This window comes from Cyanistes caeruleus, chromosome 18, assembly GCF_971803275.1.
Source record: "Cyanistes caeruleus chromosome 18, bCyaCae1.hap1.1, whole genome shotgun sequence".
Taxonomy (NCBI): Eukaryota; Metazoa; Chordata; class Aves; order Passeriformes; family Paridae; genus Cyanistes; species Cyanistes caeruleus.
Window position 1 is genome coordinate 13,399,882 of NC_141718.1, and position 20,079 is coordinate 13,419,960.

Here is a 20,079-nt window from a genome sequence, read left to right on the forward strand (position 1 = left end):
GTAATCAGTGTCTCTCCATCTTTCTTGGAGGTTTCCTTGAGGTATTGGACAGCCAGCAGTAGGTAACCCCAAGACCAAGCTGGGGAAAGCAGGAACTCACCGCTGGAGTTCAGACAAAACCCCTGTCTTTCTCAGCTGTACATCCCATGATCCAGGAATATTCCAACCCAACTAGCTCAGCAGCATTTCCCTTGCTGCAGCTGGTGGAGGATTCTGCTGGGCTGGGCTTTGCAGAGGAGCTCAAAAGATCCAGGCACACAAAAATCACTGCAGCATGAAGCAAACAAACCCAAACGCAGACTCATGCCTGTCATTTCCTGCACCTATTTTCTAGGATTCCTCTCGAATTGAGATCAATCCTCAAACATTTTTCCTTTTCCAGATGTTGATTTTCTCATCTCTACATACTGTTATTCCTAAACTACAACCATTCTTCTGCCATTTTCCTTTCTCAGCCTGGAGAGCAGGAGGCTCAGCTGAACTATCTGAAAGATTAGGCAAATACAGAGGGTAGGAATATTGGCGTGGAAGCTGTAGCACAATCCTACATGCAGAAGGGCATGGCTCCTCCTGAGCAGGGCTCTGAGGACAGCTGGCACCTCTGCACTGAGCTTCTTCACTGGGATGCTCTTCTTACCTTGTACTTCTGAAGGAGTCTCAGCAATCCCAAGGATGCAAGACCATGGTGCCACGATGCTCAAACTTGTTTTTGTTTGCTCAGACTCAAACTCAAGCTCATGCTCATCTTGCCTGTGCCAAGGCCCTGGTGACAGGTTGGTGCTCACCCTCCATGCTGCAGGAAGAGCCAGAAAATTTGTCAGTACCTCCCTTCAGCAGGAAATTCTCTCCTGCAGAACAGTGGTTGCAACAGGCAGCACATCCTAGGTAGCTGAGATAAGGCCCTCATGCTCAACAAACCAGGCACTCTGCACACACCAGTGCTGTGCTGGGAGACTCTCAGGCAGCTGAACCTGCTGCAGCCTCCCAGCCCACGAGTGTGGTCAGGAGATGTCAGACAAACACCTCACAGACCACAAGGTGCTGCTCCACATGTGCAGGGCTGGTCTGGACAGCCCTGGCTTGGGGTTGATGGATACCTGTGTGCAGGTGCTTGCAGGTACGTGAAGGAGGGAACAGTCCCCCGTGGGAGCAGAGAAAGCACGTGTGTAAATCCCCCATCTGTGGGTGCCTGCAGGCTCCAGGCAGAGCGGAGAACAAGCTGAGCATTATTAATGCTAGAAGGAGTTCACACGAGTAATGTTTTTCATGACATGTAATTTATAGACCTCTCCCTTGATGTTTTGGGAGGGTGTAAACATAGAAAATAAGTCCATAACTTAAAGTCACAAATGTTTGGAGGCCCTTGAACCTATTGGGGAACTTCTAGGGTGATGCCCTGGAAGAATCTACCACAGGCTTTGAGAAAACCTGACTACTTACAGTGAGACAAAAGGCTTCCCCATGGTGCTGTGCACCAATAGGTTAATTTACCTCAGTTTCTATAGGTCAGTGCCCTTTGCCCTGCCTTTCTGCCACCCCTGTGTCCCCAGACCATTGGCTCCTGGCCCCATACCTAAGCTGAGACACTGCAGTGAATCTCTGTCTTTTGTCACTGGATCCCTTCAGTATGGGATGTCTTTTGTCCTTGGAGTTCATTAGAATTCTATACAGGAGACCCTCCCCATCTTTCTTTACTATCTGTGGTGTGTGTGAGTGTGGATACAGTGACTGACTGTGCCTAGCCAAGCAGCTTTCTCAGAAGACACTTTTGAAGTGGTGGCAGCAATCACCAGCCATTTTCCATGCTGCTACAGGAATGTGCTAATTAAGCGCACCAAAAGAATGCTAATTAGGAGATGGGTGAGTGGGAAGAAGAAGACATGGTACCCAGGAAGCCTCCCTGAGTCCCCTCATCCTGCCCTGGGAATGCAGTTGCTGCCTGGGGCAGACGCTCCAGCGGGGCTCCAAGGCCAATCCACGGCTCTCATCCTGCTGGGGGACAGTCAGGAGGTGATGGGCGTGCAAGGCACTGCCACGAGCCTGGTCAGTCAGGTCAGCACAGAGGACACGTCTCCCCAGGATTAATAACAGACAGTCCAGAGGTTCCCTCACCAGGAAAGTTCAAAGCCAAGTCCATCACTGCGAGTTCAACTTTTTCCATAGCAGCCCCATTTCCTAAACATGCCCCCACATCCAGGTCATGGATAACCTAAAGCTTTAGGAAAAGGGAGCAGGGAAGATCTGAGCTGTGTGCAGCATTTGGATAGGGCCCAGGTTTGTTTGGGTTGTGTTTATCCATAACTGACCTGAGAAACTAGTTGTTTTTCCAAAGCCTTATAAGGGTGTCCCAGCTTTCTTCTGATCAGCTGCAGATGGACCTCAGCAGATATCTCTGGGAGCTTTGAGGGAGAGGAATTTTCTACCTGAAATACTTAGGAACCTCCACTCTAAATAAAGTAAGATTTTTTTCTATTGCAAGACACCTGCCCCTGAGTTATCATAGAATCATGGAATGGTTTGGGTTGGAAGGGACCCTAAATCTCATATTCCAGTCCCCTGCCATGGGAGGGACACTTCCACTAGACCAAATATCTCAGACCCGCATCCAGTCTGGCCTTGAACACCTCCAGGTATGGGCATGCTATCACCCCTGTCACCCAGCTGGCTCATGAAGAATACTGGAGACTTCAGGCCCCCCTGTTGCCACCTGAAGTCCCAGACCACTCTCCAACCACAGCAAAGTCCTCACTAAACAAGGTCACAGCAGCAGAGGATGAGATGTTCTGTACTTGTTATTGGGGTTTTTCCTTCATTGTGTGCTTGGAGTTTGTCCCTCTGGAAGGGAAGTGGTGGCTGCTCATCCCCACAGCAGCACAAGGAGGAGGTGACACCGCCCTGGCTGGGGGGAGACACGCGAGGCCAGCACAGGCACATCCCCGGCTGCTCCCAGCCCACTGACAGCTGGAACCAGAGGAACCAGAGCTACAGGAGCGCCTGGCCATGCCAAGAGTACGGGCTTGGGCTGCTGACTAATTACCAAATGAGGCTGCTGACTAATTACCAGATCAGGCTGGTGACGGTGAGGCGTCGCACGTAGAGCTGCCAGAGCTGGTTGCAGCCCAGCTCCATGAACACAAAGGAAATCAATGAGGGAGCTGCAATTTCACAGGATTTCAGAAGTGCCATTTTTCCTTCTATTACAACATGTGAACAATGGTCAAGTGTGTTACTTCTCCATCCACAGGCCTCCCAAAAGGAAGGGATTACAATTGTATCATTAATATCACAGTGACCCGGCCGCAAGTTGACAGATTTAATCTGGTGACAAGATGAGAGACACTGGAATTCTCACATCTCCCCAGAAAATGAAAAATGGGTTCTGCCTGCTACTAGTAAATATTGCTGCTAAGTGAATAAAAATTCAAAAGGGAAAAAGCAATTTTCCTTCTGTTCATATTGCTCTTAGTTCTCAATACACTTCATGCAAGAGGCTCCCCTGGCTGATGGATTCCTCCTAGATTATATCATGCCTTTGAATTTATATGCCCCAGCTCTTTAAAACACTGTTTGCCAAGGCCTTTGCATTCCGTGTTAGTCTGGTAACTGCTGACATTTGAAAGATGCTGTTGAAGAAAAATCCAAAAGGTTTTTTAAGTAAGAAAAGGAGACAGACCTGGCAGGTAGAGGGAGATTAAAGATTTAGTCAGCAGCTGAAATCAAAGTTTTCATGAAGTGGTAATGTCAGAAAAAGTTTACAAGGCCTAATAGAGGGCTTGTGTGTCATGAAAACCCAAATTAAGTTTGGGATTTTTTTCCTTCTAGCACTCCACATGAATTTTTCAAGGCTCTGGTTTCTCTGAAACAGCAGAGCAGGAGCCCAAACATAGCCCGGTGAGACCTAGCAAAGGCATAGGCTCTGCTGGGATCAGGTGTGGTGAGAGGGTGGAAGGAACACTTTGAGCTCCAACCCACAACCCTCCAAGGAACTAAGAGAAATCCCACATGTGGCCACTGGATTTATATCAAATATCTGCCAGAAAGGCTGTTGTCTGCTGTTAAACATCAGAAGAATGCAGCAAATTATCAGGGCTTCTCCTGCTTTAAGTGAATATTTGTAGCCCAAGGCATCACTTCAGTCCCATAAACCTCCTTTTGTGGTGGCCATGGCTGGTGTGGTGGCCCGTGCTGACATCACGTTATGCTTCACCTCAAGTGGTTTTATGTTGAAGGATGGAGGCAGCAGAACAGGGCTCTACACCACCACCACCACTGCCACCACCCTCTGCCTGCACCATGCCATGGGGCTGAGAGGGCAGAGAGCAGAGATGGCATCCTCACCCTGTCACCAAGGGGTGGGGAACATCCCCCAGGCACAGCTGGGGTGGCCTTGCAGACAGGACAATAGCACAGACCAAACACAAGGCAGAACTGCTGGGTCAGAGCACATGCCGGTCTGGGTGGACCAAGGGAGTGGCCCAGCTGGTGAGGACAGGAGGGGATGGCCAACATCCTCAGGGCTGCCAAGAGGAGCTGGGCACTGCCCTCAGGGGAGGCAGTGACACTGGCATTGAGGTGTCCCCCTGCACATGCAGCTGCAGGATGGGTGACACACATGTCCCCAAATGTGTCCCCTTTCCTTGGAAACACCATCTCCTTAATCCACAGACCTTGGTCTTCACCAGCTTAACCAACCATGGCCAAGAGACCCACACTTGGGTCCATTCCTCGCCTCTGCAGCAAAGCTCTGCCTTTCCCAACACCTCGTTCCCTTCTTGGTTTCTCTCTCCCTATTCCATCCATTTTCTTGGCCACACAGCAAGAGGGAACACAGAGAGGTGAGCACCAGGTGATCAGCACCAGGCTGTGCTGTGTCTTGGGGCTGCCATGGGAGAGGAACTCAGTTCTGTGTCTGCACCTCCCAATCGTTCAACAAAAAGATATCAAAAGCAAATCAAATTTTCAATCTGTGACCGCTATGTTTAAAATTGCCACCAAAAGATGCACTTCTAACCCTTGAGTAAAACCTCATTAGCAGCTCTACTTAACTACTGTTGGTCTCCTTCTTTGGTCTGGGCTGTCTAATGGAAGATGTGAAAAGCTTTTCTGCTTAAGATAAATGAATCTGCTCCAAAAACTACTATTCAAAGAGCAAGTCCAAATCTGAGTAATGCCTGCTAACCTGGATCTCCATGACAAGTTGACCAATTCTAGTAAAACTTTGCAAGAAACATCTAATTAGCTTCCAGAACACACTTGTTAAGTCCTCAGAGCTCTGCAGCTGGGTGAAATGCTAAAAACAGGATCTCTATGGAAACCTCTTTAGCACTTATGGTGAGGGGATGTGACACTGGTGTTGCATTGTGTTGTGATGTGGGGTACAACACTGTGTGTCATGGGGAAAACTGGACGGAGAGAATATCCTAAAGAGAAGTTTACCCATCACTGAGTCTGACTTCCCAGCCAAGAGGGTCTGATCCCTGCAAAATCAGTGTCATTTGACCCCCAGGCATGAGTCCTACACATCCCACTGGGCATCCTCTTCTCCAGAGGGAACACCTGCCCTTCATGGATATGGTATTGCCTCTGATGTGTGCTGAGCTCTCCCCTGGGGCGGGGGGACAACACGGGCACTGCACCATGTGTGCAGCCCCTGCTGCCTCTCACCTCAGATTCCCTCTCACCTTCCTGCACCGATCCCTCGGGATAATGAATTCACACTCAGAGCAGTTATCACCACCTTGGGTCTTTATTTAAATACAAAACATCATGAGAAGACCTCATTGCCCGAGTGGGGACATCAGTGCTGCCCATGTTCTGCACAGAGGCTTTAGACACTCAGAGTGCTCCTAGACAACATGAGCTGGGAATTGCTCTTAATTTCTGTATTCATTTATTGCTATTTGTTTCAGGAGGGAAAAAAATTGTTAGTTGGCCAGAAAGTCACAAGACAGCAAACCCATGAGTGCCATGGGCATGAGGCAGCCGTGGCAGTGACGAGCAGTGCCTGATCCTAACTGCTTTTAACAAAGCTATTACTTTAAGAACTCAGCCAGCCTATTAATGTAATTCCCTATTATGCTCAAAGAGTGGACGTTGTAAACACTTCCAGGCTTGAATTATGCCCATTGAGGGCTGCTGCCCTCATTGTCTTCCTCAATTATCAGAAGGACAAGGAAGTAAGTTTTGGTGAAGGTTAGGGTGAACAGTTTCCTCTCCCCACCTTCCTTGACTCCTGGCATCAGTGCCCCTGTGCTCAGGGATGCTCAAGGGTAGGCAGTGGTTCACTGCAAGCTGTGGATGTTTATTCATCACCTGCCTTCCAGCCCCTTGAATCTCTTGTTTCCAGATATCATTTTCCTACTCTCAGTGTGTGTTATTTAAACCAGTGGCAATGCTGATATGGCAGATGTGGAGATCCCACAAAAGGGCTCCAGTGGCCTCTTCCCAAAGCACTTGGGGCCATTCCAGCTGCAGAGGAAGCCCTCTCTTTGATCTCCAGATAAATATCCCCACTGCTGGGATGAGTGACGGTGAGCCAGCCCAGCCCCAGCAGCAGCTCCCTGGTCTGGGAGCCACCTGAAGAGATCCAGTTCCTGGAGCAAATCTGAACCAGGAGTGATTGCTCTTGTTGACATACTCACAGGTGTTGCCCCAGTGCCAGGACCATGGCAGGCTTGCATAGCTCAGGATGATGCTTGGATGCCTGATCCCATGTGGGAGAATAACTGTGAATGAAATGGGTGGCAGCTGCTCATGCTTTAGCATCAGAGATAACTGGTCCTGCAGAAGAGATTGGCCTTTACCGCTGGGCAAAGGCACAGGATATCCCTGGGAGAGGCACAGAAGCAGAGCCCGAAGTAGAAAACAGTTGGGACAGCCAAGACAGCTTCACAAAGTGTCAAAAGTGAGGAAGAAAAGGCAGCTCCACCTGCCCTCAGCACTCTGCAGGAGGTATCTCTTTGGCCAAGCCCAGAGGGCCCCTCACTCCAGTGAAGGTAGAGCAGGAGCACGTGGTGGAAACCAACCCCAGGCCCACTAGTGTTGGAAAAGAGTTCAGGTGCGCTGATGTTCCAGCAGTGTGGGGGGAGGGCAATGTGCAGGCTGGTAGAGGGTCTCCTGCTGCTGCCCACAGTCCCTGAAGCTCTTCACTGTCCCCAGGAATGACCCATGCTGTGCCTGCCACCCCAAGGCTATCGTGCAGCTGAGTGTGGCTGAGGCCGTGATGGCCAAACTACTGACAAGAGATTTCTGGTGCTGGCTGATTGCTTCTCTGCCAGTGACCCCAACCCTCCTCCTCCTCCCTGTTCCTTTTGAGCTGGTGAATTGGAGCTGTCCCACTGCCACTTCTTTCCTTCTTCAGCTGGGTAATTGCCAGCGACACCTTTTAAATCACTTTGGGGAGGTTTGATGAAACAAACTAGATGGAAATCAAATATCAAGTAACTGGTAGGAAATTGAAAAGAAAAATGTTTATGAAGCAATTTTCTTTGCTTCCTCGAATGGTGGAAATTGTTACTGTCACTCATAAATTATTAATTTCAATTTGCCCTGTTCTCTTTTCAACTTGCAGCTATCCAGGAGCTTGGGCTCCCACTGAAGGTGCCCCAGAAGGGCTCAGGTGATGGAGGTAGGCAGCACGTCCCCCATGCACCAGGACAGCTGCAGATGCATATTGCTACTGCTACCACTCCAAAGCATCTCTTCAGGAAGCCGCTCAGATTGGCACAGTCTCTGTATCCAAAACTCACATGCACACCATGGACAGGTCAGTGAAGAAAGACAGGAAGGGTCTCCTCTATGTATTCCAGAGAGGTTTATTAGAGCCCCACCAAAGAGTTCCAGTGACAAAAGACCAGGATTTTCTGCAGTGTCTCAGGTTAAGTATGGGGTCAGGAGCCAATAGTCTAGGGGCACAGGGGTGGCACAGGGGCAAGGCAAAGGGCACTGACCTATAGGAAACAAGGTAAATTTACCTAGTGTTAAGGTAGCATAGCACCATGGAGAGTCCTTTTTGCCTCATCCTAAGCAGTCAGGCTTCCTTGAAGCCTGTGGCAGATTCTTCCAGGGCATCTGCCCAGAAATTCTCCCAGTAGGCTCAAGGGCTTTCTCAGACAGAGTGTCCCTCCCTCTTGGAGGGGGTCAAGTCCCTTGAAATCAGTCCTAAGGAGGCTTTTCTTTGATAGAACCAGACCTGTGAGAAGCAGGCAAAAACATGCACAAGGCTGGGAACAGGCTGGGGTTTGGACCTGTAGGGGATGGAAATCCAGCTCTGGAGTGGTTAACTTGGCTGGGAGGTGTTGAGCCTGAAGGTGGGAGGGAAAGTAATTAGCAGAGTGAAAGTGGCCCAAGGACTCCTGTAATTATTGTGTTTGTAGAATTACTGGAATGGGAGCCAGGAGGGACTCTGGAGAAACAGATAGAGTTATACTCCTCCCCAGTGCCATGGCAGACAGAGGGACCTACGACCAGAAGTGACTCACCTGGTGTGACAGGAGAACATCCCCAGCAGGGAGGTGAATTGAGAGAAAAACTAATTGGAAAAGACACAACACTGACAGAAAAATAGGAGTGAAAACAGGGAATTTTTTTTCAAGGGCAAGAGCCATAATTTCATAATCAAGTAAGAGGACATTTTTGGCCAGATGCCCATCCTCCTCAATGATGAAGTAGAGGCAGATATCAGAAATCAAGGAAAAAAAAGCAGTAAATAACAAAATGGAGTGTAGGGGGAAATAGATAAGCATTGATTTTTAATTAGAAGCTGTGAAATACAGAAAACTGATATGAGAAACTATATTCATAAGTTAAAAATGCATGACTTAGGGAATGAATGGTAGTAAGGAAGCAACTGAAATGCTCTGCAAACAACAACAACAAAAAAAAATAGTGCAGAAGTTTTGTTTATAAAGATGGCCAAACTCTTGATAGGGCAGAAATGCAATAGGTGTTTCTGGGCTGCCTTGGTGTCTGTATCACAAGAGGATGCTGAAAACTCACCAGCATTTTCAAGGTCTAAGCAGATGTTAAACAGCACTGAATGGAATGAGTGACACCAGAGACAGACCTGGAGAAAGCTGTGCAGGAGCATCCCCAGTACATCTCAGACCACTGGGGAAGCTGGAGCATCCCAAAGGAGATGGCAGGGTAGGTGAGGCTCCTTCTGAGCACCAGGCATGGGCAAAGACAAAGGAAAGGGATCTAGGAGGCAGCTGAAAGGAAATTGGAAGATTTATGCCAATTAATTTTTTTTATGGAAAAGAGGTCTTGTCAGCCTTCATTTCACTCACAGAGGAGATTCCCTGCATGGCTGCTGGAAGTGGCTGAACAGATGTGACTGCTCCAGCCTGTGGAATGTGCCTGACTTGGAGCTGCATGGCTGATCAGAAATGAGCACTCGGCTGCATCTGGGAGACACACGTGAGACAGGGAACCGGGAAAGAGCCCAGGCAGCAGCCCCTGATGGGGAGCTGTCATTAAATCTGTGTTTCTCATAATGTTTTGGAGCAGGAGGCTCAGGCTAGTCAATATTTTCGTCAGTGATTCAAACAGACATATTAAAAACTCATTCATAGAAAATCTGTGGCCGACACAAAGCATGGAGAGATTGATAAATCCCACAGAGCTGTCAGCAGGGCTGGGGACAGGCTGGGATCTCCCAGGAGACTGAACCCTGTCGCCTGTGTTGTGTTGCAGCCCAGTGCTTCATCAAGGAATCCTAAAGGGCTCTGTGGTTTGTTGTGAGTGCATGGACAGGGACAGAGGGAGGAGGGCAGTAATGCTACCTTTGTGTGCTGAGCCCAGCCTGGTTGTGCAGAGCCATGGCATTTGGGGGTGAGAGGGATGGGAAATGAGGGACTCAAAAGAGCTCCACATGTCTGTCTTGATAGAAAGTCTGTAGGCTGGTTCAGTCATCCCACACGAACACCTTCCTGTGGAGGAGACACTTTGTGCTGGAAGGAGCTTTAACTAGTGGGGAAATGTCCCTGTGAGTGGGAAAGGGAAGCAGGAACTTCCTCAGGAGAGATGTTGTACTGGGGATGCTTGAACTGAAAGCAAATGACACGACTCTGTAGGAGGCCTGAGTGGGTGAAATGCAATAGGCTGTGACTTGCTGGAGACCAGGAAGCCACAAGGATCCTCATTTGAACTTGTGTGTCATTTGTTTCTACTCCCCTGCTGGCAAGACTTTGCTTACAAGGATTCTTGCCCAGCAAAGCCTCACCATTCCTCCAGGACAAACTCCTTGGGGAAACTCCTTTATCCCTTAAGGAAATTACTGTTCACAACAGCTTAGAGGCCAAAGTCCCATTCATAATTGCATTTTTCTCCAGGAAAATAAGGCATCTTGTGCAGATGCACTCAGCAAACCTACCAGCAAGCAGATGGGCAGCCTCCTTGAGCACTTGCTGAGCGAAGTGGCAGCTGAGCAGAGGACTTGTCATCCCAAACTCTCCCCAGGGATGGACTGCCCCTGCACCCAGAGCATCTGCAGATAGGGCCATACCTCCACAACCTACTGCACCCCAGCTGTCAACACAATCACATCAATCAATTAAACTAATTTGTCATAGGGCAGAAAAGCTTAATGCTGCCATCTCTGGATGTGGCATCAGTGAGAAACCCCCTCTGTTACCAGGCTGTGTCCCAGGGATCCATCAGGTCAGAAGCAGAGGGAGAGGTCTGGAGAGCCTGAAAGCTGCAGAAATTCTGGGACCAGCCCAGCTCTCTGTCCTGAAGGCCATCGCATGAGACACCAGCTGGACTAACAGGAAGGCAGGAGAAACAGCCTGAGAGAGGTGAGGAGCAGCTCTCCTCACAGCCAGGACGATGCTGGAGAAGAATCATTTGAGCAAAGATTGAACAAGGACTAGAATAGACCTAAGGGGTCTCATAAGGGCACACAATGGCACACAAACCCCTGTCCACATGCTCTGCATATCTTGCCTTGCCCTGGACTCTGGACCAGCCTGGCTTTACATCACAGAAAGGGACAGTAATAGGTGTCCTTGTCACCAGACAGACCATGAGAATAGTTCGTCAGGAATTGCTGCATCCCAGATCCTGGCCAGGAGGGTACAGCAAGCTTCCCTCTCTTGTGATTCCATCTGCTCAGTCAGCTCCAGGCTGGGTCAAGACCAAAACAGATATCAGCTGAGGCCATGAGCTCGAGATTGAAAATAGCTCCAGATGGAAACAACAACCAGAATTGCCCTGAAAACCTGGTAAACAATCTCTCCATTACAGATAGAGCACACTGGTGGTCTCTGTTCACAGGGAGTGAAATGCACTCACCAAATATTTGCAGAGAGTTCAGCTATCAGAATGCTTTCTGTGTTTTTAGCTCCCAGCAGCCTTATCTCACACAGCACACAGTGAGCATTCAGCAAAATCCCTCTGCTGCAGCCTCCTTCAGGGAGCAGTGCTGATGTGCCTCAGGTGTCCCTGTTTTCCATGGGCCCAGCTTTCCCAGCAAGGATGGAAGGTTAGTCCCCACCTCCTTGTGGAGCAGCACCTCCAGCATCATCCACACTGCAGCTTTGCCTGTAGTCAAGTCTCAGTTTTGCTCAGTAAATCTCTCTGCTCCTCCCAGCAGCATCACCCCACAACAAACCTGGTGCTGCCCACAAGCTGCAGCCTTTCCAGGTGTCCTGTCCTGGCCAAGGAGCTCGAGCTTCCCTGGGGATGTTCCAGCCATACAAACTGAGCATGACAGTGCACTGATAGGGTGGAAAGGGTGCATGGCCTTGAGACAACCCTACCCAGAAAACAGGAGCCCAAGGACACCTGCCATGAAGGAATCTGAGTGTGTTGTCCCTCCAGGGTCTGAGAGCAAATGCAGACGGTTGAGTTCTCAGTTTGTGCCAATGATGTGGTTTAAACCAGGAAAATGGAGCCACTAGAAGAAAGTGGCAGAGCTGAACTGCTCCTGGAGAATGTCAGGCAGAGCCTGGGGCCTGGAGCAGCTCAGCCATTAAGAGAGGTCAGACAGCCTGTGAGTGGTTTTTGGAGAAGGCACAGGCCAGAGGGGCCCAATGATGTGATAAATGATCTAGAAAAGAGCAGCTCACAGCATCTGTTCTCCCTGCCTCAAAATCCAAGGACACCCAGTGAATCTGGAAAGCAGCAGCTCCCATAGGGAGAGGCAATATCTTCTTGCAGAAGGTGCATGTGGGCCTCTCAGTACCTGAAGACACTTTAGTCTCAGAATTTAGTGAGGCAGAAGCAGATCTTGTACATCTACACTGGTAACAAGATTATTCACATGCTGCTGAGCACAGCAGCGGGTCTGGCAGAGACTCTGCCTGGTACCTTGGAAGGAAGCCAGTCTCCAGCTCTCAGAAACCAGAATTATCCCTCACATGCAACCCCTGGCACTGCACCTTCTCCTGCAGCATCTGGCCATGTCCCCTTTATCCTGGAGGTGAGGGCATTCAGCAGGACCATGCTCTGAGGGGTGTGGTGACCAGCATTCAACACATTTCACCCTTCATGTACAGCACCTACAGTGTGACTGGAGCAAGGGTTCTGAGTGCCAGGGACACACCCAGCCTGCTCTGGGGGCCTGGCTCATGCTGGATTTTGGGTTATAGGCTTCATCCAGCTGGAGGTTTGGAGGGCAGAGACTTGAAACAAATGATGACAAAGCCATGTAGCACAAGCGATGAGCCCCTGGCAGATCCTGTGTCACTTCTCACAGCTGAGCCCAGCAGCTCCAGCAGAACCACAGTGTTATGGGTTGGAAAGGACCTTTAAAGGCCTAGTCTGACCCTCCTGCTATAGGCAGAGACGCCTACCACTATGCCAGATTGCTCCAAGCCCCGTCCAGCCTGGCCTGGGACACCTCCAGGAATGGGGCAGGCACAGCTGCTCTGGGCAGCCTGTGCCAGGACCTCTCCACCCTCTCAGCAAACCTACTGCAGGAGGTCCCTTCAGCCCTGCAGCAGGACCACATCTCCCACCTTCCCAGAGTACTCCAAGCTCATGGGGGCACTTTCTGCCCTCTGATGTGAGATGTCCATACCTACAACAGGGGGACGTTCCTCCTGTCCTGGGAAGGTCCATTTAATGGAGCACTTCCTACCCTAATGCTCCTCACTGCTCCCCTCCATCATTCAGACAACACTGCTGAGATATAAAAGTGGTTTTAGACATCAGAGCCCTGCCTGCAAGTGTCACTTATTAATTAGTCACCACTTGGCTGCCTTCCTCACATGCCTGCAGAGGACACAGCCTGGCAGTGTGGGTGATGTGGGTGGCAGTCCCCAGTCTCCTCACAGCCATTCTCAAGGCTCTGGGGCTCTGAGGTTTGCTCCAGGCTGGCCAGGAAGAGCAGGTAAGCAGCACCTCCCGTGCTCTGGATCCCTGATCACTGATCACTGAAGAGATTGAGCCCGGACTGTGACAAACAAATCAAAAAATTCAAATTAAATTACAAAGCACAAACAGCAGGGTCAGGCAGGGCCAGCGCCTCCTCCCACAGGCACGGGGCAGGTTAAAGCAGGCTCCCATTCATGAGCTCTGCGGCAAGGAAACTGCCTCTAAATGACACAGCCCTTCAGAAAGAAAGGGAAGAGCCAAATCCAGTACACAGGGGCTGGAGGACAGAGATGGCATTTGTAGGAGGGCAATGCTCAAAGCACAGAGCCGGAGAGTGATCACCCTCTTTCCCATTCCATCTCATCCACAGGAACCATGCAGATTCTTTAAAAACTCCTTAAATGAGAAAATTACACTTCATTGTTTCAGCTGGACTATATCTTTATCTTAAGGATTTTATTTTCTTGATACTTCTGTCCAAAAACATTTGTTCTTAGAGCTGACTGAGCACTAATCCCCCAACAGCACTGGCCAGACAGATACTGGTGATGTTTAACTCCCCAGTCTGCTCTTGCCCAAGGTTATATTTGCTCCTGCTGATTTCCAGTTTGAGGAGATCCTGAGTCTTTCAGGACCACTGGGAAGCAGCTGACCTTGTCTGCCCAACTCCAACTCAAGGACAGTTTCCCAGCCAGGCAGGACCATGATGATCCAGAAGCCTCTAGCCCTGTGGATGACCCCTTTGTAGGGTAGTCTGGCCTATTGCTGTGCCCAATCCCATGAAAAAAGAGGTGTCCATTGGAACAGTCTGCTGCCTGTGGCTATGGGTTCCAGGGACAGGTTTACTGAACAGGTCAAAAACCTTGACCCCTCCCCCTCCAAATTCCCCCACTCCTTCCTCATCTCCAGCCCAGCTTCATATTAACCTCCAGCATCACTGTCAACTGTCAGTCCCAATGGTGCCCTCCTACACTGTCCCACTTTCTCACTCCTGCTCCTCATCTTCCATGTAGTTCTGGAGCTGCCTTTAGACAATTCCATGTCCACAATGATCCTGGCCAGGCAGGTCACAGATGTACCACGAGCAGTACCAAAACCTGTTGAGACTATAGCATACCCATCTGCTGTACAACCTGCTCTCCCTGGTAGTTTACTCAGTCACTCGGGCTGGGGGCAGGGTTTTTTCCCAGTTCAGGAGGACCTAAAGCACATTATCCATTCTCCCCCAGGTGTAACCTCCCTGCTCACTACAGTCATTTGTGTGCATACAGACAGGCACCTCAGGGCCTGAACTTGCCTTTGCTAGCCCAGTATTTCACTTGCTTCTCCCCTGCTTCTAGAACAAAGACAGGAATTTGTGTCCAGACCTGGGGGCAGTTCAGGCTACACCCCACCTGAAGCTGCAAAGCCCAAGCTGTGGATGCATCACCTCCCTGCACCACAGGCGTCCTGCACCCCCTTGGTGCCCTGTGAATAATTCATCACATGCCCCAGCCCTCCTCTCTTTCTGTTCTCAAATCAGCCATGAGCAGATTGTGTCTTTCTCGAAAGAATTTGTTGCTTGGAGTCGTTCCTGGGAACATTTCCAGGGCTGTGGCTCATTTGCAATCAGTAAATAGCTACAATGCAGGTGTCCTTTGCCAGCCCCACTGGGCTCCAGCTCTGTGAGGGACTTCTTGCCTTTCCACCCCTAGGATGCTGTCACAGGAAGCTGCTCCTGCTCCTACCCCTTGGGCTCAGGGCTGTGTGGGTACTCACCAACAGTGGGCTGTTACCGCTGAAGATGAATAGATCACACGGACACAGGTCGAGGTGTGGTGAAAGGAAGAGAAAGTTTATTTTTCCTCCCAGGATTTATAGGCTTCTGACCACGGCCAGGGATTGGATGGTCAGGATAACACTTTCCCACTGCACTGGCCATGAGAGATGCCCATCACAAGACGTGGAACAGAAAGAATGTACACATATCTATGTTTACAGTTACTGTCCTGGGAAAGTCTTTAGAAAACTATGTTAGCAAGCTCAGAAGCTGAGTTTTCAGAGCAACAGTGGGCTTTCAACTGGAAATCACAGGCTTTTTTTATCACAGGTGGCACAAAACCACTAATGATCCTCTCAACACCACACCAGCTCCACGAGCCTTCTCAGCCCACTCCCAGGCAAGCACATTCAAGAAAAGAGAATTTATAGGCAAGTAACAAGGAGCCAGTGCATCTTTCAGGGTGCAGACCTGTGGGAGACAATGTCCAGAGTTGCTGTTCAGTGGAGCCTTGTCTTGTGATGTGCCTAAATGCAGCAGATGTTTGAAGAGATCTCAGGTTGGCTCATGGCTGGTGATATGGGGCTCTGCTTTTCCTTCTCTATGTATCAGCTGCACTCTTTGCAAAAGTTTGGGGGAAGGGAACATCCACTCGTTTGTGGAGGCTCCAGAGCCAAGGGCAATAATGGTGTGGAAAGAAGCCTCCAAGGTATAATCAAGAAAAGGCTTTCCCCCACATGAAAATATAAGGAAAGGGTCTTCCCCTGCAGCTCTTTACACAGCCATTTTAATGTACCCCCATTCTATATACCCAGCTGGCCTGTTGGCTCAGCTGCCCCTTTTTAACTTTTATGTCTTTCCCCTAGAAAGTTCCCCCTTCCCTGTTTCCCCATTGGCCCCAGTTTGGTGCAGTCCTCCACCCCTGTTATCCCATTGGCTCTTCCTTTCCCTAACCCCACATATGCACCACTTTGCCCTGTTCCTATTGGACCTTGACCCTCTGATCCACCCCCTCTGACCTCTATATATTCCTGGACCCTCAGCATACTGTTTTTGTCCCTGGACTCCCTTAGTGTGTGTCTTCAATAAACTCCACTGGACCTCCATACAAAACCCTTCTTGTTCTTTCACTCGTCAGTCTCATCCTGCTATCCGTGGCTGCTGTGTGTAGCGCTGGGTGCTTGTCTGCCTGCCTACCCAAACACCTTCTGCTGGAGATGCTTTTGGAAGGCAGCAGCAGCTCACCACCGCACATGCTGCTACATTCATTCATATTGTTCATGTGTTTAGAGATTGGAACGGAGCTGGGGAAGGGGCTGGAGCCCCAGGAGCGGCTGAGGGAGCTGGGAAAGGGGCTCAGCCTGGAGAAAAGGAGGCTCAAGGGGCCCTTGTGGCTCTGCACAACTCCCTGCCAGGAGGGGACAGCTGGGGAGGGTCAGGCTCTGCTCCCAGGCAACAAGGAATGAGATGAGAGGAATGGCCTCAGGCTGTGCCAGGGATTAGATTGTGTTAGACTGGATATTGTGAAAATTTCTCCACTTGAAGGATGGTCAGGCACTGGGACAGTTGCCCCAGGTAGTGGTGGGAGTGCCCATCCCAGGAGGGGTTTACAAGAAGCTGTGTCAGTTGGGGACATGAGTCAGTGGTGAACACAGTCATGTTAGGTTAATGGTTGGACTCCATGATTGGTTTTAAAGGGCTTTTCCAACCTTAAGGATTGTATAATTCCAAGATTTCACATCTCTTCTTGTTATAGATGAGTAATGCAATACTTGGTTCTCACAATTAAATAATAAACATTATGTGTAGGTTAAGAGAAGTTTTATTGATGTATAGCTGTGTTATTTTTGGTATGTTCTCCCCATAGTCCTCTTTCCCTTCCCCCTTGTATTGTTGTCACTAGACAGCCTCGGTAATTGGGGCATTTGAAGGGGAGGGCTGGCTTGTTACTATGGCAACACCTGACCTTCAGTCAATATGTAAGAGAGTGATCTTCACCAATGGACAGCAGAGAAGGAGCTGACTGACAAGATTCTGGCCGGGGCTAGGACTATAAAAGGGAGCGCATCCATTTTATAGAGGAGGACATGAAGGTTTAGTTCCATGGTCCCAGTGCTGGTTTTTCTCCTTGTTCAGTCTTTTCTTGCATTTTGTTAAAGTTTAATAAACCTTTGAAATTTTAAAAGTGAGCATTGTTTCTCACACTTCTCAAGCAGGCTTTGCTGCCCATCCTTGGGGCCCTTGCAGTGGTGGTCTCCAGGGCTGCAGGGGAAGCTCTGGGAAGCTCCCAGCTGTGTCAGGACTGGCTACAGCTCCTCTGCTCCAGCACTGGGGGATAAAATTCATCTCTTAATACAATACATTTTCATGACAAGTCATTAAAAGGGCAAAAACTACTGTCATAATAATGCACTAACCTCTGTATTTATTTCTGATATCTGCCCTATCAGGGAACTGCTGAATTACTCCTCTGATTAGTTTTCCCAGTTGTGAGGGATATGACCTTCCCCTCCAGAGAGAAAAGTATAAATGAGAGGTCATTTCTTGAAGGGAATACCATGAAAGCAGCAGTCATATCAAGGATAAACAAGGATACAAAAATCTGCTATTATAGTACATTTTCCTTCAAGACTTAACAAATCTTCATTTCCAAAATGGGGGAAAAAATTAAAAGGAATATGAATACAGTCTGCTCCTACTCCCAATCTGGACCATGTGTCAGTTTCAAGAAGGAATATTTGACTCCAATTTCTTTCATAAATGTGGTCATTAACTCCAAAGAAATTCACAAATCAAAGCCCCACTCCTGCTTGCCTTTGGGCTCAGAAGCATCACAGAGCCCTGTTGGCAGCAGCATTTGTTCCCAGCCCTCCAGCTGCTCCTGGCCATGCCACCTATGCTGTTGCTCTGAGTGACCTCCCGGGATGAACAGGAAACTCTCCCCAGCTCAGACTCACTGAGGGTGCTTTTTCCTTCCTCAGCAGTGAACATTTTCTCTTTGAGGCCTGCTGAGCATCCCTATCTCATGTCACCAGGGCTTTCACACTGCAAACAGGCTGAAGCACCTCTTGTGCATGTGGGATACCTGGATGGAATTATTCCCTGGGCCCTGGACTGGCAGAGTCCACTTGTAAAGGCCCAAAGGCCTGTGACTAGAATCCCTATCTCCAGTCATGGAAAGGAGGCAGCAAATACTGCCTCCCAAGACTGGGGTGAGAGAAGGCCTCTCTCCCACAGGTCCTTGCAATTATATGTTAATGTATTGTTAAGTTTGTTCCCCCATTGGTTTATTGAGTTGATGTCACCCCAGTTTGGCCCCCATCTGCTTTATACTTAAAATCCCTAGAATTTTCTCTCTTCCCTCAATCCCCATTGGCCCCAGTTTGGTGCAATCCTCCACCCCTGTTTTCCTACTGGTTGTTCTTGTCCCTAACCTCACCTCTGCACCATTTTCCCCTGCTCCCATTGGACCCTGACCCTCAGATCTGCCCCCTCTTACCCCATATATAATTCTGGACCCTCAGCCTGTCTTTGTCCTCGGACCCCTTCAAGGAATAAACCCTCTGGGATTTTTAAACAAAGACCCGTCCCTTGTATCGTTTGTCTGCTTAAAGATACTGTGCACTCCAGGCTGAAGAAGCACTGGTCACCCTCAGGCCACGTTGTTCCACAACACAACAGTCACTGCCAGTTATCAGAGGTCACTACAGGTGACATGGGAGCAGTTCTTTCCCTCCATCCCTTGAGCCATCCTCATAGGAGACATCATTCTGTGCAGAATGGCAAAGCACTGTGGTAGGAATGGCCATCCAGGAAGATGGAGACAAGGGCACCACACCTGCACCTTGGGAATGTTTAAGTATTTGCTACCTTTGGCACAGCTTTATCAAGGATATTCTGAACAGGCTCCATCCCGTTCCTTACCCAAGGTGTTCTGTGGGCACAGAGCATTCTTGAACCTGAGGCAGGGAAGAGTTGCCCAGCTGTTGTCTGGGTCCTGATCTCACACAGCCCCAGGAGCTCAGAGACTGGATGGTTATAGATGTGCAAAAAGCCTCTGCTCCCACCTGAGGACATAAGAAGGGCTCCCAGACTGCTGGGAGAGAGGAGTGTCCACTCTCTTCTCCACACTGAGGAAGAGAAAAAAAGGATGCCACCTTTAGACCTTTCTCAGTGACGTGGCCTGGCAGCTTCTGTTCCTATTTGGAAGGTACCATGCAGAATGGAACATGTTCCGAGCACTGTAATTGCCCAATAAAACTGTGTTTCTTCACCATCCAGTTGAATTAGTGCCTGCAATATGTTTGAAAGTTTTATAGCCCAGTTAATTGTAAGGCAGTAACAGGAAGGGGCATTATGGCCTTAGGAACACAAGTTGTATCTGTATTTAATGATACTAAACCGTAAGAAGCCTCCATTCAAATAAAGCAATGGCTGCTGTAGTGCCTATAAAAGTGATGATGGCTGTGTTCAGCAGAGATGGTGAGCTTGGGCGCAGCAGGAGCAGGGACACGGTGCCTGGGGCAAGGACATTGCCCAGCTCCTGCAGTAATTCCTGGGGCAAGGACACTGCCCAGCTCCTCTGGCCATTCTGGTCCACTGGGCCAAGAGTAGCCATTCCTGCACCCCAGGACCTCTCTATGTGCCTGCTCTGCACACAGGCTGTTGTCCCACAGTCCCCCAGCCAACAGTGTTCTATGTCCCTTTGAAGGGAAAGGCCACAACCCCCATTCTGGCCACTTGGACAGCTTACACCTTCCCTGCAGGCTCCCACCACCACCCTACCCATCCAGCAAACTGGGACTGGGGGCCTCCCCATGACCATGCCATACCTGGTATGGATGGAGAAGCTTCTGTGGGAGCATAAGTGCTCCTAAGTGAGATACTCTCTTTGTTTTCATTAGGAGTCCTACATAGATTTGGGGCTGTGGAGGGTCAAGGGCAGCAGAAGCACTGACAATAGCCCATGGTGATTCTCATAGACTCAGCAAGGTCCTTGCTTG

The 20,079-nt window shown here is 49.5% G+C and overlaps 1 long non-coding RNA gene across 1 annotated transcript; it reads right to left on the minus strand.

Annotated features, from left to right (window-relative positions):
* Positions 1-367: 367 nt before the first annotated feature.
* Positions 368-15,166, minus strand: LOC147649960 (uncharacterized). The gene is made up of 2 exons (XR_015277826.1): positions 15,076-15,166; positions 368-793 (listed from the first exon to the last, which is right to left on the minus strand). It is a non-coding gene; the product is annotated as an uncharacterized LOC147649960 (long non-coding RNA).
* Between the last annotated feature and the right edge of the window lie 4,913 nt (positions 15,167-20,079).